We start from the raw sequence: 18,417 nt of genomic DNA on the forward strand, positions 1-18,417 counted from the left end.
TTCCACATATTTGCATCAATCATTTCATGTGGAATATCTGCAAGAAAGAGAGAACTCATCCCTCCGAGGATCAGTAATTTTATGATGACTGCTCTTCAGAACATAATGTGTACTGAGTGAGGAAGTAAATGCAAAAGCCTGCAAATTAGATGCATAAAATTTTGTTTACTCCCGTAAGGATTAACAACCAAAAGACCATGCTAAAGTTGAAAATGCGCAGGTTTTGTATGAGCAGGGCTTTCCCTTCTCGTCAAAGAAATAATATCATTTGATGCATTGTTGCTTGCATCAAATGTTACAGTTACATATATTTTCCTATGTAGTCTTCAGGAATTTAATTTAAAACTGCTCCAAGGAGTCTCAAAATCTAAATAGTAGAAGAAAAACCCCTCCTTTCTTGAACATGTATTTATTTATTTATTTATTTATTTATTTATTTATTTATTTTAACATTCTTCCTCTAAAATGAACCTCAGAATATTTTGAGGTTTGGCAAGGACTTTTTTTATTATTAGTCATTTCTTCTTTCTTTTTCTTTTTACAAATTTGTTTCTTTTCAAAATTAATTAAGAATTTTCTGTCTGTAATTTTTCTTTACATCTCAACAACTATTGGAAATAGAATTCTCTGTTTATGATATAACATCTGTGGTTACAAAAAGAAAAAAATATTTTAAAAAAGAAGGAAACCACAATCAAATCTGCAGAAGAGTGACGCTTGATGCATACTCTGGGGGTATACATATACCCATTTGACCCCTTTTGTTTATAAATAAAGTTGAAATGTATACCTACTAAAACTATTGAAAGGTGAAGATACATCCTTTTAAACCAGGAAAAATCTGTATGTCTGTATGACATATTAATATTATGCGCAGCCTTAAAAGTCCTCTGCTTTTTTCAGTGTTGCTATCACATGAAGATTTAGAATGTATATATTTCAAGATCATATTAGCCTCTGGTAACATCACTGTGTTGACAAGGAAACTTGTAGTTTTTACGTTTTACTTGTTTGAAGCAGGCTAAAAAATGTCATTTTAATCTGTGATGTATTACTGTTTGGTAATTTTGATTTTAGCATGTGACACTGAAAGAATTTTGGGTAAAATAATATCCTCCATCCATTCTACTCATTCTACCTCCCCATTCGCATTGTCATGTCCTTTCAGCTCCAATGTAGACATAATGATTATTTTTGGATTTAAAATTAGGCACTCAGATAAATACTGCTCTGAAGTGGTGTTTATTTTAACCCTGTTGTTAAATGAACCTTTTTGTGATTTTGAATTAAAAGAGTTTATTGCTGTTTGCATTCTGTTAAAATGTCTTATTTCAACGTGATTTACTAAATTGCATCACAGACATTCCATTTAATAAAACTGTCATATACACAGCTGGGATAAATGGGCACAGGTTTACAGAACTCACTCATGTTGATTCACATCAGATGAAATACTCAGATGAGGCTTTATTCATTTTCTTTAATCTGCCCTGCTTTTGGAGAATGAGATAATTAAAAAAAAGGAATCAATGTAAAATCATTGTTAGAAAAGGGGCAGTATGCGTTTATTGAATAATACCACTCTAAAATTGCCAGGTAGACTCATGTATCATGTATGATAATCACCTCTGTCTTTCATTCTTTCCAGTAGAGGTCTGAACCACAACTTAATTTCCTAGAAATTGCCAAGAAGACTTGACAATTAGTTTCATATTGGTTTCAGAGGTGAAGCTGGAGAAAATTGATTCAGTCAATGTAGAGAACGTTCCTGACCATTTATAGCTATGGTCAACAATGCAGCTCAGTAGTCCAACAAAATAACCTGACTAAAAAACATTGGAAAGGAAATTGTAGTTTCTTTGTAGTTCTTAATACTCATCCTCTCAGTGATTGGTTATAATGGTGAACTGAGCAAATGTTTTTATTTATAAAAGGAGATTTCACATAATTTTAAATCTTTTAACAGAATAGAAAAGTAAAAAATAAAGGAGGATAAGATCCTTCTTTAAGTTCTATTAAGCAGTTATTTCCATTTGTTTATTTTTTTGTTGATATCAACTCCAGCATTTTAAATGTCTTGGAAACTACTTTGAAATAGAATACAGTAGAATGCTACTTTATCATGAGACTTCAAACCAAGGGAATGTCATATAATGCCTTGAAGACTGGGAATGATGGCAGTTGCTCAGGTGAAGATAAAGTACTTGGCCAACAGAACGTGTATTGCTAGTGTTTTTCAGTCAGACTAGAAGAAACTGAGGTTGGCAGTCAGGTCCCGGCCTGAGAGTACGGAGAGTTTGCTTGTCAAGCCTATCTTCTAAACCAGGAAAAAATAACAAAACAAAACAACGAAACAAATAAATCTCCTGGAACTTAACACTTATATTTAACTATCACCACTGGCAGTTTTGAGCGTGCTGACAACCCTTCAAATTAAAAAGATGAGGAAAAATCATAACATACAGACATTAGTTTTTCATAAATTGTCCTCTGTCAGCTAAATACCGAACTGATACACTTCTGAGGTCTTGTCTTTTCTACTGTAATAAAAAATTTTGATTCATTTTCCAGAAAGATTTATATCAATGTTTAACTTCTAGTGAAGAGTTTCAGTCAATACCATGAGAACATTCACTATGCATAAAGTCAAACAGGAAGTCAGTTTAATCTGGATTTGGAATTTGAATTGCATCAGTTGAATGTACTCCTATAAAGCAGTGAGGCTGTTTATTAAGAAGCAAATTACAGAAGCTAAAGATAAAAAGAAGCCTTTAACAAGTGTGATATATTTTGTAATTTTGTCATTTTTCCCATGTCCCTCCCAGTTATTTTTAAAATGCTTTGTTTTGTTATTAGAATTTTTGAAGACTTTATAGAAGAATCTTGATCACAGAAATGTGTCATTTTTTAAAAAAATACAAAATGATATCATTGAAAAGAAAGAAAGTTTCTTAGTAAAAAGATATACATCAAACCATAATAATATTTGGAAAGTCGTGGTAGTCAGGTGAAGTCCTTGGTGACTGGAAAAAAGGCAATATCACATCAATTTTTAAGACAGGTAGAAAAAAGATGACCAAGGGAACTACCGACCTGTTAGCCTCACCTCTGTGCTGGGGAATATCATGGAGCACTCCCTATCATCTTTGAAAGGTTGTGGAGAACAGGAGGCATGTCTAAGGACTGAAGGAAAGCCAGTGCCACTCGAGTCTTCTAAAAGGGCAAGAAGGAGGAGCCAGGAAGCCACAAGTTAGTCAGCCTCATCTCCAGCCCTGGGAAGGTGATAAAGCAGCTTATTCTGGATGTCATCTCCAAGCAAGAGAAAGAAAAGGAGATTATCAGGAGTGGTCAGCATGGACTCATCAAGAGGAAATCATGCTTGACCAATGTGATAGCCTTCTACGATGTCACGACAGGCTGGGTAGATGCGGGAAGAGCAGTGGATGTTGTGTACCTTGACTTCAGCAAGACTTTTGGCATCCTCTTCCATAACTTCCTCATAGGTAAGCTTTGAAGTGTGGGGTAGAAGAGTGGACAGTGAGGCACATTGAGAAATGGTTGGCTGGCAGAGATCAGAGAGTTATAATCAGCAGTACAGTCTAGTCAGAGGCCTGTAACTAACGGTGTCCTGTAGGTGTCGATACTGAGTCCAGACTTGTTCAAGAACTTCATCAGTGATCTGGAGGAAGGAATAGAATGCACCTTCAGCAAGTTTGGTAATGATACAAAGGTAGGAGGAGTGGCTAGCACACCAGAAAGCTGTGCTACTATTCAGTGAGGCCTGGACAGGATGGAGAGTTGGTCAGAGAGGGGAACCATTTAAGATTCAACAAGGGCAAATGCAGAGTCCTGAACCTGAAGAGGGATAACCACATTCATCAGCATAGCTTAGAAGCTGACCTGCTGGAAAGGAGCTCTGCAGAGAAGGACCTGGGTGTCCTAATGGATAACAGGTTGGCCATGAGCCAACAGTGTGCCCTTGTGGCCAAGAAGGTCAGTGGTATCCTGGAATGCATTAAGAAGACCATGGCCAGTGGGTCGAGTGAGGTGTATCTCCCCCTCTACTTTGCCCTGGTGAGATCACATCTGGAGAACTGTGTCCAATTCTGGGCTCCCCCGTTCAAGAAAGACAGGGAACTTCTAGAGAGAGTCCAGCAGAGAGTCACAAAGATTATTAAGGTCCTGGAATACAGGAAGTTCCATATGAACAAGAAGAAAAACTTCTTTACTTTGGGTGTTACAGAGCACTGGAACAGATTGCCCAGAGAGGTTGTGGAATCTCCTTCTCTGGAGATATTCAAGATCTGCCTAGACACTTTCCTGTGCAACCTACTCCAGGGAACCAGCTATAGCAATGAGGTTGGACTCGATGATCTCCAGAGGCCCCTTCCCCTACAATTCTGTGATTCTGTGAAATCTACAGAGAACAATGGAGTGTTTAATACTTGTGACAGTGCTCAGTGTGGTTCTCTGAACTTTCCTTGTAATAAGAGACAGCCTTGTAGGCACCATTCACCCTGATCTCTCCAAAATGAGAAGGTGACAACTGTGTGAAATGTATATGTGTGTTTTAGGTGGGTGACTGAATTTATATTATTTGTTGGGTGATTACCACATTCACCACTTCATTCTTCAAACAGTCAGTACTGCCTAAATGTCCTCCTACCAAAGCCAAACTGTGACCTAATTTGTTTATGCTGTCAAGATTTTTTTTGAGATGAAGACATCTATCAGATTTAACTAGAGGTGAGTAAATGATTCTCAAAGGATGATTATCTTAAATTTAGACTTTTTTTTTCCCCCTGCACAGGATATCCATGGGGGCATCATTTTCCACATTATTTTTAACTTGCTGTACTGTCACAAGAAGAGTTCCCAGTGTTCCCTTTAGATGTGAAAGGGCTGAACTCATGTAGTCCTTGTGGTTAGTTGGATAAATTATGTGGGAATGTCTCTGTTTTCTGAAGAGTACAAATTACCCAAATGGTTTTGAAATGTTTACAGTGGAAAAATCTGCCACATAAATATTCCAGACCTGTCATGACCTCTTGTTACCCATATGAGACTTATGTTTAACCCCCCACTTTCTCCTTCCTCAGTGCTGGCATTGCAGGGGGTGTGGAGACCTGGAGCGAGGAGGGAGCTATGGGCTTGATTGACATCTCATTTTCCTACCACACAAATTGAAATACTGCTCATCCTTACCATATGTGGTGATGATAGCACTCATTACTCCCAGTTCACAGACACATGTCACCTTTGCCTCATGTGTGGCTGAGAGAGAGACCAACTGCCTTCTCTGGTGAGGTGACAGTACATAGGAATCTGAACCCTGCTGAAGCAGGACGATGTAATACATATGAAGGGAGTTCGAAATAATGTGTGTATAAATTAAAAAAAAAATCCTAAAAAAATTTCATCAGATATTTGCAGACTGTATTTGACAGTATTTGCCAAACAGTTTGAAATTTTTGTCACTCCTACAGCCTTTGATTTCAAAATGGAAGATCCTCCAGTCATCCCTAAGATCCAAACCATCCCAAATCAAATTAATGGCTAACCTCAGGTTTTTAAGAATGAATTCAGGAAAGTGAATGAGGTTTTTAACAACAAGATGTATTTGTGTGTAGTTTCTTTTTAAGCATTTAAATCAGATAATGTTCTTTCCCTTCAAATAAAGTCTGCAGAATTAAGAATATTCATTATAATTATCACATGATTTATGACGTTTACCCAAGTGAAATTAAGTACTAGAGTGATTCATCTTTGCTGAGCTAGATTTTTCAAGATTACTGTTATTAAACTTTTCAATTCATTAATATTTTGTGTGTTTCTCTGATCTTTCTACTCTATGTATACCTCCTTTCTTTTCCTTTTTCCCTTCATTATCTTCATTTCCTCTTCTCTCATACTTTTCTTCCCTGCTATGCTCCCATATATGTTGCTCTGTTTGCTACCATCAGTAAAGAGGGAAAGAGTTGTTGGCTTGCATTACTTATTTAGCAAGAAGAAAAATTATTTATCCTAAATTTACTTTGTTTCATTTTTGTATTTCATTACATTAATAATTGATGTAGTTATTAGGTACCCATCATTTATTAAATGATACTTATACAAGTTTGCCCACTGAGACAGAAATTCTAAGTGGGTAATTTTTTCATAAATTACAATTCCTTGCAGCAAGTATAACTTTGTTTCTGTAAATTATAATCTTAACAAAGTGTTAATTGTGACTTGGCTTTAAACATTATATTCTGTATGCAAATTGGTCTGTGGGGAGTTATTATTTAGTATAACATTGTTAAGACCACTAACATTAGTTTGCAATTTGTTTGAAGTGGAGTACCGTTATTACTAAAACATTATGTGTGTCTTAGAGAAACAACATTGCTTTCTCATGTAAGATAAAAATCTTTTATCAGTCACATTTGTTGAATGTTGTTTTTGTGCTCCATGGGAAAACAAAAGGCGACCTGGGTCATAAAAGAATGCATTGTGTTGTAGGTTATTTGAACAGAAGGAAAGTCAAAAGAACATGATGTAATTCTTCAGGCGCTGAGAGCAATGCACAGAGCCTGATCCTGCAACTGTTTGTGCAAATGAGATATTGTTTTCAGGTGAAATCACAATGGCATGGTGGGATTGCCCTTTTTTTTAATTCCAGAAATGAAACTCTAGAGTAACTTTCTCTTCCTTGAAAAACCAAACCAAACAAAAAGATCTAATAGTGTTTATTCAAAGTTTGTTAAGTGTCTCAGTGATTTCCTTGCCATATATTTTATTTCCTGCTTCAATTGTCCAAGAGTTAGAACTCTGATCTCACCCAAGGCAGGTGTAAAATCCTGGACACTAAAACTCTAAAGCTTATATTTAAAACAGTTTCAGATAAATTAATGTCAGGTGTTAAGCGTATTGTTTGTTAGGTGTAAGTGCAATAAGTTTGCCCCTCAAGTACCAAACAATATCTACCATTCCATTTATGTATGCAGGAAGAGAATAGCAATAGAACTGCATCTACCACTCTAGTTCTCAAAGATAGTATTACAGTCCAGAAAGTCCAGGGAGGACTGTGTGCTGGTCACTGAGCTCAGCCTAGTGCACTTTCATAGCAGAACCAAGATCCTAAGCACTGATTTGAGGAAGGGTAATCCACACAAGTAGAACCCATTTCCTGACTGCTACTAGTACAGATACTGAATAGTACTGATTCCCAACAGAAAATTTAAATGTTTACATTAATTCAAAAGGATTAACTGCATTGTGCTTATTCATGAGAAAATTCTAACAAATATAAGTATCTGTCTACAGTAGAGGTCACTGCTTTGAAAAACTGAATTTATAGGCATCAGCTAATGTTACCCATGCCTGTCATTGCAGAGCATCGGATCCTTTCTGCCAAAGACAGGAGATATAAGAGTTCAGAAGGGTAATTGATTTAAAATATAAATCAGGAAATTCACACCAGGGTTAGGAAGAAAAACCTCCTTCTACATTTCAGAAGATAGGAGTTCCATTAATTTAACTGAAAATTAAGAGCACACTCATAACTTTTCAGCAGCTGTTGATTAATTATTGGAGAGAAATAATGGGAGCCTGAGAGAATTTTGTTGATAGGAAGTTCACTTAGGTCAGCAAATTTATTTGGAACACAGGTGGCCCTAGTAACCTCCTGCAAAACTACAAGAACAGATCTGTCCAATGAACTCACTTCTTTGTACTAAACCACTCAAATAGTGTCTCATTCACTTTAGAAATGTAAGTGGATTGTTTATACATGTGTTTAAAGCTTGAGGTTTCTTTTAAAAGTAATTTCATCCAATATTTACACAGTGAAAAACACAGGTGAGACTTAGGAATGTAGACAAAAATAATAGATATATCAATTCCCGTGTATGACAGTGATAATACAAACATATAGATGACTGGAAGTTGTGAAAGAAAGAATTTCAAAATTATTTTTATTGATGTGTAGTATCTGGCACTCATATTATGATAAACTCCTTTCTTTAGCTAATGGGAGCCTTTCAGAATACTTGAAACAGGATGGATTGGATGTCTTTATCTGCAGCTGCCTCTGACAGCACTGATGTGAATGGCAGAGATCTCTGTCTTACACTGAGCTGTAGATTCAGTGTAAATAGGAAGTTGGGAATTACATATTTCTCTCATGTTTTCAGGCAGCTGATGGCTCCTGAATGGATCACCACAATCTTCTTGGAGAGACTCTAGGGACACTTAAGGTAAGTAATGCTGTATTTTCCTCCATCATGTTTCTGGTTTCACCACAGAGCACTAACACAGACACTCCCTATGATATGGTGATAGCACATATCACTACATCCAGTGTGCACTGAACAGAAAGATGTGTATATTCATAAGCATCCCTTTAAAATCAAACCAAGGCTATTCTTTCATCATATGACATGTGCACATTGGTCAACGTGAAAGGCACAATGTGTTCTCAAACCACATCAGCTTGACCCTTGCACATATACGCATATATTGACATGTGAGAGGGAATGCTTAAATTTTTTTCAGGTGATATGGCATATTTTCTTTCTCACAAACAGGCTTGGGGGGCATTTCAAAATTTAAATTTAGTTTGCATTTGTTCCTTGTTTTTATCTGAAAAATGGAAAAGTTGAGGCACATTTTTATGGCAGGCTAAGTTTGGTCTTTAGGCAGTTGGCTCAGCAACTCTGATCCAGGAGATCTGTATTTCAGTCAGTGCTCCAACTGTGTTTCGGTTAGTACTCTGTCAGCTGAAAACTCTGTCAGCTGGAGAGAAAGCAGAATACTAGGCTAGAATAAGCTAAGAGAGGGTAGATTTAGGTTGGATATAAGGAAAATTCTCTTACACTTGAGGGTGGTGAGACAATGGAACAGGTTGCCCAGAGAGGTGATGGAAGCTCCATCGTTCAAGGACAGGCTGGACCAGGGTCTGAGCAGCCTGATCTAGCTGTGGGTGTCCCTGTTCATTGCAGGGGAGCTGGAATAGATGGCCTTTAAAGGTTCCTTCCAACCCTAAAGATTCTACGATTCTAATAGGGAAGGATCTTCTTTTTTACTGACCATGAATATGTCCTCTGAAGCAATAGGAACATACTGGTCCTCTTCCTTGTTTCATAGCAGCACTGAACAGGCTCAGACATGAGGACTGCCCACATACACAGTTTAACAGCTACAAGCTGAAGCATGAGTGTTTTTTTTTTTTTCCTGCTTCCATTGTTTGTTGTGGGCTTGTAAAAATAGATGGCCAGCCCCTTAGGAGTTACAAAGTGATCCACCCCTGAGCTATAAATACAAACTATGCAGAACCTTCCTAAACAGTAAAACAGCAAGGAAAATTAGTGATATATGAGAAGTGTATCTCAGGAGAGAAGTGATAAAATAACAACAGGATGAAGACTAAGATCACAAAGAAAAGCGGTTGTAGGTTAGAACCAGGGAGGGCATAAGGAAATGATATAAACAATTTCTAGAAATGAAACACAAAAGAATAAAGAAATGATGCAAATTGTCATGAACCCTTCATAGACAACTCACCAATAGCAACTTGGAAATCAAGAGAGAAAATGCCAACAATTACCTACGTGCTGTACGGGCTGTCTTGAGTCAGAATTCTTCATTCTTGTTAGAGCCAGCATCTCCTAATCGCCATTAATCAGAGCTATCACCTTTCAATCTATGTGGGTAGGTAGAAACAGATACAGCTCTCTGGGACATAATTTTTCTCCCACTGAAAGGAACAGACTGTTCTTACTCTCTTCAGCAGTCTCTAAACAGTACGGGGGTAATGAAAGCTATAGGAAAATATATATGTGCATGAGGAAAGACATTGTTGACCGAAACTGTACTTCACTTTAAAGGTTGAATTCATAATAGATCAGAATTCTTAATAGATCAGAATTTTATCCTTCATATTTGACTGACTTTACTATCTATACAAAGAGTAGATATCTTCCAAACTTAACAGTCAAGAGCATGATCTTTTTTTGGAGTTCAGTTATATCACTTAGTGAATGTACATCATTTATTTCTTATTTAAAACATCTTTATATTTTTAATCTGTTTACTTTGGCAGGCAACACAGCAGTGGATAAGTTCCCACCAACCCCCATTATCTGGACTACAAATCCTTTAATTTTTCAGACAAAATCCTCTCTTGTGCAGGTAAAGCATTCTCTTGAACATTAGCTCAGTCTATCTCCTCCAGAACACAACATAATAGAATGAAAATTGCCTCTTACCTGTTGACTAGCTGAAAATTGCAACCTTAGCTGATTTCTCATGGAAGTTTCAGCAGCATCCTTTTCTTTAGTAGCTAATTTAAATTCTCAGAGGAAAGAAAACCCTCTCAACTAGTCTGCAGAATGCCTTTTAAGTTATTATACACCACCCCCTTTCAACATTCAGTTATCAGATCTACTCTGATTAGTAGTCAGACTGTAGAATGAAGTTGTAGGACACAAGTGAGCATGCTGAGGGAGCTTTGATAATTTGGGAAAGATTGCTCAGTTTATTCTTGTGAGATGTTTATTCTGTACTGGACCTTTACTGAATAAACTTCTGTTAAGTAAAAAGGTGTACTGTTAAAAAACGAAAGTCTCTCTTCAAATAATTTATGAGAAAGTGTAAAAAACTTTGATCTAGTTTATGGTTTTTGTCAGAAAGTTTTTTTTTTTTTCTCAGTAGCCAAAGTACAGTATAGGATACAGATAGCCCTAAAAATGCTTTTCTGTGAATTTATTTTTGAAATATCCAGACTGCCCTTTGCTTCCCACTATAGATTTCCAGAGCTTAGAAGCGACCGTTTTAATTCAGGTGGTTTGAGGCTCAGGGAGATTTTTTGTATCATGCTTTTTGACAATGTCTATGAACATTTCACACTTTCTGAAAATGCAAGATGTTAAAGAGAGAGGGTCAAGGAAGACCAGACTATGTGAAACTTAGATGTTCAATTACAAAATGCAGGAACTTCATTTCAACTGCCTTCCACTTCTCACAGCTCCCAGTCATTGCTCACACGCTCTGAGCTCTGACCTGCATAATAAGCTCCATAATGGGTGCTGTGAGGCTGTATACTTCCCTCTCCTCGTTTCTTTTGGTAGCCTATATGTATGGTTGAGGGGGACCAAGATTTCACAGTAAAAGTTGCTGTCAGAAGTAGTGTAAAAAAGTATACATTGTTGTGGTGCCAGGATTCAATTTACAGAGGGCAAACTGGGAATGGGTGATGCTCCAATCTGTCCCATCATATTTCAGCAAAACTCTATTTCGCCCTTTTTCCTTAACTGCACAATAGGAGAAAATGAGTGGAGGCATAACAAAGGGAAGGTACAAGGCTCCAATTTTAGCTGTAGCTTTGCAGATCATTCTCGTTATCTAAGGATGCGAACTTTTATGACTTGGCAGCTATAACGAAATTAACTCTCCAGTCCAAAAGATATTGTGGAATCTATGGTTGTTATATTCAAAGTTATATTTACATGATCCCATTATTTTCAAGGAGAAGTAGGGAATATAAGCAATTGTAAAGTCCTATGACACTAATGTCTAACAATAACAGGTTTTTTTTGCAGTTTTAAATATGTTCTCTTTTGGTTCTCATCATCGCACTTTCCTCCTCTTCTAAATGAATAGTGGTCTAGCAACAATATTAAAGATCTTTATTTATATATAAAAATAGAGCTGTTCCATGTTTGTCATGTTTGAATAGCAGTGTTATCTCATTGTGTAACCTATTCCTCCTCTCACTGTTAGAGCCCGAGATTCCATATCCTGTAACACACATTGTACACTTGGGTGGTCACAGAATAATTACAATCCAACCTCATCAAGAACTCCTCATATTCATTCCTCTTCATCGTCCTGATGTGCTGCTTGCTTACTCTGAAATACACACAACTTACTTGGGTAATCAGAAAAGAGTTATAGTACAATCCCTACAATGAATCTTCAGGAACTTCTATCATAACAACAAATAAAGTGGAAGAATACTATTGAGCATCATGTAAACATTCTCATGTAACCAATGGATCAAATCTCTGGCTCTGACTAAAAATTGTTTATATTAGATCTTTTTTTGTTAAATGATCTTTGATATAATGTATTGTCAAATCCAAGAACATTCAGAAAAAGAACAATACAAAAATAATGAAATTTGACATAGGAAACAATTGACTAAGGCAAGTGCTGGTAACACTCTGTGTGTATGTGCATGTTTGTGTGTGTGCATGTATGTGCGACAGAGAAAATGTTCTGTGGTAGTGAGAGCTGAGGAAGACCAGTGTTATATTCCTCCTGGTGTACTTCCAATCTCTCAGGAATCCCACTCCAAGTACTAAGAAGGACTGATTTATTGTCGCTTGCTTTTGTGATGTTAGCAGTGCTGTGGTGACTAGCTTTGAGGCTGACTAAGGTGTGATGAACATAGTTCCTTCGTTTGACTGCACAGTTGAAAGTACTACTTCTGAGGAACTCCAGATTAAGCCTGTAGGTACAGTGAGATGTGTTAGGGATTTCTCTGTTTCTTTCTTTGTTATCCTCAAAAATGGCTGCTTTAGCTCTTGACGGAAATAGTATTCCTGACATCGCTTAACAATTCTTCTACAATCAATAATGTTTTTTGTGTTTACACACACACACACACAAAGTAGTCTGATTCTTTTATTATTTTCCCAAAAGACTGTATTAATCCATCAAGTAAATAAGTAAAGCTGAAAGAAGTCTCTTGACAATGTTGCTGTTACGTGGAATATTAGACCAAATTAGATTCAAATGCCTAAAGAAAAGTGAAATCTCTTTTTGCATGCTGCAAAGCTGAGGAAAAGCATCTTGCTGGTGTTCTTCATGGTTTGTAAAATGTATATTATTTCCCTAAGGAAACGTAGAAGATATAAAGTAGACTTTTTTGTGTACTTCTGGCAATTTGATCAGCATACTGCAACATCTGTGTTAACTCACGATATTCACTATTCTCTAGGTTTTGTGTTCCCCACCACACAGAGTTCAGAATGATATGAGATGTTTGCAGCTGACAGTTAATAGCATTAGTGTTAGCCAAATAGTGACCATCATGCACGTGTGCGTCTAACAATACACTGAAAATGCTGATTATCTGAGTTCTCTAAATAGGTCACATCCAATCTAATATATAGGGAAGAAAACTCTTTGCCATCAGCAAATGGCTATTATTTTGCCAAATTAAAACACTTTCCTCAAGCAATTTCTGCTATGCAATGGTTCAGAAGTCTGACCACTATATTTTTTAAATAAGAACAATATATATATATTGCTAATTCCATTATAGTCATGTAAGACCAAAATTATTGTCATTCAAGTTTTTTTTTATTTTAAGTAGAAACATCATGGGAGACATTAACACTTGCAAATAGAGGCACTGAGTTTCCTAGCATTCAGTAATGCCAAATTTGCCTTTTGGACTGCAAGGCTAATAATCTTCCACGCTAGCAAATCTCTCTACTTTCGTGTTTTACACTGCCTTTTAAAACTATGCATAGCATTGTCTTTTTCTAATTTATTTAGGAATGCGCAGGAGAAGTCTTTTAGCTCTTATTTTTCCAGAAATGCATGGGTTATGCCCCCCCAAAAAAGCAAAATATTTGAGGTTTTAAAGATTTATATATTTATTTATCCATTCAAACCTCAGTGAATTAAGGAGGATTTGTTTACCCTTTACTTAATTAAGATTGTGTAAGAAGGCCAAAAGGCAACCATGTTTCTTTATCCTTCCTCCTTCAGGCTGCAGCCACTGATTCATCATCATAGGGAGTTGATGCAGCTTCTGTCTGGTAATGCTTGTCATCACCCGCTCTGCTCTGAGTTTGGTTTCAACAGAAGGTCAGTCAGTGCGGAGGGTCAGAGCAGGCCATTTGAGGGAAGTACTGTCAGCAGCTGGAAATGCAGCTGTGGGCGGCTTCCACTACACTGACAGAAGGGGAAAATAAACTTCTTATATTCATCTAAAGGGTACTTTCCATGTAAGAGTATCAAAATGCATCTTTAAATTAGTATCATTCACATTTGAAGGAGAATGAGGCAGTCCACAAATTGCTTGCTATCTTTCTCTCATAGGTTTATATCTACCTCATTACCTCCCTTTCCCCGTTCTAATTAAAGCATGTCAGACACTTGAAAACAGTCTATTTATAACATGACAAAGCTGCTTTCAAAGTAATTTTCTTTTATTTAGTGTTTGATCTCTGATTTCATGCACTTTTCCTTCATCTGGCAGTTGTCACTAAGGCAGATGGCCACCAGCTGGGAGGGCAATGTAAGTATCTCCCTCTAGATCTGCTGCCAGAGCTGCTCAGTAAATGCAATGTGAAGGAAAACTGTGTCAGCCTATTACCCATGCAATGAGCTCACTTACTAACTTGTTTCCATTTCAGGGCCTGACAATGAAATTCCACTCTCAAGTAGGAAGCCAGGAGTGGGCTTTATTTGCTGGGGGTGGGAGGTGAGGATCTTTGTCTTTCATTTTGCATTTCCTTCCCTTCTGCTTCTTCTGTGTCTTCAGACCCTCTAATGCCTACAACTCTGAACACCACATCTGCTGTTACTGGCTTTGTAAATAAACACTTGGGCAGATTTCCTACATCTTCATGCTTAGCTCAACCCATGACCTGCCTATAAATAGGACTGAATAAAAAACCTGAATTTTCATTGTCTTTAGCAAAGTTAATGAGGCCTGAGTGAGTTTGCTGCTTTGATAAGCTCAGTCTACCTCTTAATTAGTGCGTTAATTCAGAAGTAAATGATAGATATGTCACTTAAAATATTTAATAAAAAAATTGAAAGAAATAACTAGGGTAGGTGGCTGGCAAAGTGGAAGGGGATGAAAATAAAGGAAGAAGAAATCACTCAGGTCAAAATCTTCCCTTAATTTTACATTTCAATTCACTACAGAAAAAATCGTGTTATGCAATTCTGAATTTTTCTATCAGTGATGTGACTAACAGCAGTAAGGAATGGGAGCATATCTGACCTTAGGGAGTTAAGTGAGAAAGGGGTACTTAAATATACAGTAACAACCACAGGTTTCAGGGAAACCTGAGGAACTTAGGGGCAGTGATTACACATTCTTATATTATGCTAAGAACAAGCATCAAAGCCTAAATATAGACTTATTTACACAAGTTCTTTTTTTCCCCTTCTGTTTAACAAAATTTGTCAAGTTATCTGAAATTTTCTCCACCTTTAAAACATGTCTACATTATATGTAAAAACAAAGCTGCGAGGCTTCAAAATGAAATATTTTCATAGCTAGCACAATTTATTTTGAAAAACAACTTACCTTGATTTAACTGCAAAAGTAAGCTTGGACAAGAATATAATAATTCTGTTGTCATTTCATTTAGAAGACATTGACAGAAAAACATGAACATATTTAGAATTTTTTTTAAAAGTAAAATGTAAATTTATTAATTAAAACCCAATTATCTTTCCAGCAAATATTTTCATTTTTGAAAATTAGTAATTTCAAATAATTGGTTTCAGTTAAAAGTTTTGCTTTTAACTGTTTGAAAAGATTTTTAGTAAAGTATAGTCTGGCACATGTTCAGAGAACCGGTAAAAACTAGAGTCTAAATAAACTCTGTTGCCTATGTGAGAAAAGATGACTCTTTAAAGCATTATGAACATTATTTCCCTATTTAATCAAGGCCTAGCACTGATAGTCAAAGAGACCTAGGTATCAAATTCAGTTGAGCAACTATGAAGAATACTCTAGATTTCCAATTTTTTTTGCAATTTCAGTGAAATCTTTTTCCAGTTTATCTTTACAATAAAATAAGAAACTATAAGTTACTAATTATTCATTAAAATTAAAAAAAAATCATTTGGTTAAGTACCTGAGAAACATTCAAGGTTTCAGGTAATGTTGCTTATGTTGTTTATTCAAATGTGTTTGATTCTGTGAACCGTTAAATACCCAGTCTGCAACATTTTCCATTTTCAGTAGAGTTTATGTTTTATTCTGTGTTTACTTTGGCTCACATTAAGCAAAAAATTCTACAGCCTTTTTGACCTTTCTCTATGATCTCATCTACACAAAACAGTGTTTTTTCTTGTGTGGATATCCTTCTAATGTTAAAGTTTTCTCTAACTTTAAACAAAGATGTTTTTTATTCTTTATTTTCAGCAGACTACGAAACAAATACCTGCATCAGTTATGCTTATACAATTACTGCTGGAGTTGAAAAGAAAATATATGTTTAGCTCAAAGTATGTTTTTCAGTTGAATTGTACTGTAGAAGAGTGAAGGTTATAAATATTCAATCTATACAGTAATTAATGATTTCAAGATAAACTGTTTTCTAGCAAAAGCACATTGGCCTAAAAATATGACAGAACAGCTCTTAATTTGCTGCTCACTCTTTTAGTACCTCAAATAAATTTCAGTATTTCTCACTGTATCTCACATTTCCAGCATTCCACTGAGCTTTTCTGGATTGCACTTTTTTTTTGCTAGTTTTCATTTTAATTATTGTAAGGCAGTAAGACATTTTTAGGTGGTCACTTTTTTTTATTTATATCTCATAACATCGTTATTTTTTTGAATCAGCACTGTTAGAACTAAACTTTCCACAAATGCACTTGGCTAACTTCCTTTCCTTTTCTTATGTAAAAATATAACTGGGACAGAGAGATACCTTTTCTTATGCCTTTGTTCTTTAAAACAAAGCTCAGTGGCTCTTAAATTAAGAAACCTATAATTTTGTATTGTTATTTTATTGATTAGAGGAGCCAGAATAAATACACAGCGGAGGAAGTAGCAATGCAATTTACAAAGGAAAGTGTACTAATTCCATTTAAATGGTCTACACACTGTAACTGAGAATGTTTGAAGAGCATAAAAAAGACACTGGCATAATGACATTCTGATTGCCATCCAAAAGCTGGTTATGTTAACATTTTACCACAGGTTGCCAAAATAAATATTGGACTGTGTAGTTTGTGGGTTTTGGCATTCCTAGAACAAAGAAATCCTAAAACTTTATAAATAGTTTATGGTACCAGGGATAGAAACAGATTGTTGTTTAAAATTACTTATTTGTGAATATTGTTTGGAAAGTCTTATATTGTTTTTTAAATAAAAATATATATTTAAGCAGTTAGAAATGTCAATAGATTGACATCAGGATTTCCAGGTCTCTGAAGGTGATAGGGATGCCCCATCCCTGGAAGTTCAAGGCCAGGTTGGATGGGGCCCTGGGCAGTCTGTTCTATGGGTGGCAACCCTGCCCACATGGTTTGGAACTAGGTGATCTTTAAGGTTCCTCCCATCCCAAGCTATTCTATAATTCTATGATTCTGTAATTCTTTACCTACCTTTGACTTGACTACCAAAATACAGACTCTGCATGCACACAACAGTGTCCCAAATATATGGAAATGTGGATACATCACGGAAAATGCAAAAGACAGACTAGAATTGTTTTTTCCAATTTTCATATTGATGTTGTAAACTTCAGAAGGTTAACAAAGTTGGTGGAAAGTAGGGAGAGTTGGCCAGTGTCAATGAAAAACAGCATATTTAGCCTACTTTAGCATTTAGCTCAGCCAATTTTTGATTTTTGGGCAGCTTGAGACTTACTCTCACCTTTTTTTATTCCAGGAGATTCAAGATTGCAAAGTGAATTAACTTACATTTCTAACTCACTGCAAACAGAATATGAATATGATAGCAGTGATTTGAAAGCAGCAGTGCTGAGTGCCCTGCTTTACCTCTTCAAAGTTCTTTTGATTGCTAAACCTTCTTTTCCTTACATCAGGGCAGGAGTTGTTACTGAAATCTGTAAAATTAGGAAAACTCAAGGAACATAAAATCTGACAGTACTGGAAGATTTTATCATAGAATCATAGAATGGCTTAAATTGGAGGGGACCTTAAAGATCATCTAGATCCAACCACGGGCATGGACAGGGCTACCAACCACTAGATCAGGCTGCCCAGGATCCCATCCAACCTGGCCTTGAATGCATCCAGTAATGAGGCATACACAACCTTTCTGGGCAACTTGTTCCAGCATCTCACAACCCTCAGAGTAAAAAATTTCTTCCTAACATCTAACTTAAATATTCCCTCTTTTAGTTTAAAGCCATTCCCCCTTGTCCTATCACTGTCAGACCATGTAAAAAGTCGATCCTCCTCCTGCTTGTAAGCTCCCTTCAAGTACTGGAAGGCTATAATGAGGTCTCCCCAGAGTTGTCCCTTCTCCAAGCTAAACAAGCCCAGTTTCCTCAACCTTTCTTCATTGCACAGGTGCTCCAGCCCTCTGATCATCTTGGTGGCCCTCCTCTGGACTCCAACAGCTCCATATTCCTCCTGTACTGCGGTGTCCAGGTCTGGATGCAATACTCCAAAGGGCGCCTCAGAAGGGCAGAGTAGAGG

At 36.5% G+C, this 18,417-nt stretch overlaps 1 long non-coding RNA gene across 3 annotated transcripts; it reads right to left on the minus strand.

Annotated features, from left to right (window-relative positions):
- LOC110407705 lies at positions 468 to 10,372 on the minus strand. 3 transcript variants are annotated; one of them, XR_002443998.1, is made up of 4 exons: positions 10,251 to 10,372; positions 3,455 to 3,679; positions 3,107 to 3,272; positions 468 to 3,023 (listed from the first exon to the last, which is right to left on the minus strand). It is a non-coding gene; the product is annotated as an uncharacterized LOC110407705 (long non-coding RNA). The 3 variants fall into 3 exon arrangements; XR_002444001.1 differs by adding an exon at positions 9,590 to 9,739 and having other exon boundaries at positions 468 to 3,272; positions 10,251 to 10,364; XR_002443997.1 differs by having other exon boundaries at positions 468 to 3,272.

This window comes from Numida meleagris, chromosome 1, assembly GCF_002078875.1.
Source record: "Numida meleagris isolate 19003 breed g44 Domestic line chromosome 1, NumMel1.0, whole genome shotgun sequence".
In the NCBI taxonomy this organism is placed as follows: domain Eukaryota; kingdom Metazoa; phylum Chordata; class Aves; order Galliformes; family Numididae; genus Numida; species Numida meleagris.